Source organism: Alligator sinensis, unplaced genomic scaffold (genome assembly GCF_000455745.1).
Source record: "Alligator sinensis unplaced genomic scaffold, ASM45574v1 scaffold321_1, whole genome shotgun sequence".
In the NCBI taxonomy this organism is placed as follows: domain Eukaryota; kingdom Metazoa; phylum Chordata; order Crocodylia; family Alligatoridae; genus Alligator; species Alligator sinensis.
Genome location: NW_005841969.1, coordinates 2,939,253 through 2,940,224, shown reverse-complemented (window position 1 = coordinate 2,940,224; position 972 = coordinate 2,939,253).

Here is a 972-nt window from a genome sequence, read left to right as displayed (position 1 = left end):
TTTAACAAGGTTCAGATCCAGTTACCACGGCCAAGTTGGGAGCCTACAGGCAGTCCTCCTCCGAAACCCCAATAGAGATTTTGAATTAGGTCTCTTACCTCTCAAGTTTGGCGCCTCGGGGTTCGGGGGGGGGCAGTCTGCGGTCCTCCTTTCTCAGCCTGTGTTCTGGATCCGAGTCACGGCACCAGGAATTGTCGTGGAAACACACGCAGCATACTTTTGGGTCAGGTCAGCAGAAGCTTTTATTCAAAAGAAACTACAGCTGTAGGGGGGACTCCAAAGTGACATGGATCTCCCAAGCACTTGGAAGGGGTCCCCCCCCAAGAGCAAAATCAGGAGGCTTATATACTTTTTAACAGTTGCTTACAACTCACGTGATCATATAGTGAAATTAGCATGAAAAGCGGCTATAACATTACTTCATTATTTCTTTGCTGTAATCAGGATGGGAACTAATGGGGGAGGCGAGGTTAGTTCACAAACCTCCTTCTTGCACCTGCAAATCAGAGTTGTACATACTTTTTGCTATCTTCAAGGCCGCGGTGAGTGAAGCAGTTGCAGAGGAGTTACAAAGAACAAACACTTTCTCTTATCTGTTCTACTATACAGAGCCAGCAATTCTCCACAAAGTGGTTATGTCATCTTATAACTAAAATAGTCAAAGTTTAAGGCATATATTTTTTCTGATTCCACAGGGACCAAGGGTCTTTGGGGGTGGCTCTCAACCCTCTGTGCTCAAGATTGAGCAGCTTGGCATGGTGCCTTTGGTGCCCTGCTCACCACTCATACCAAGCTCCTTTAAGTTAAGTTCTTGTGTTGCCATTTTTTTGGGGAGAGCGACAGAACCGTGGTGTGGCGCCATGTGAGAAACAGAACCTGCAACGACATTGAGGTACTGCCTGAATCCACCATAACACCTGGGTGGAAAAGGGTGGGGTGTAGAGGAGGAGGAACCCTACACAAGACGCACCA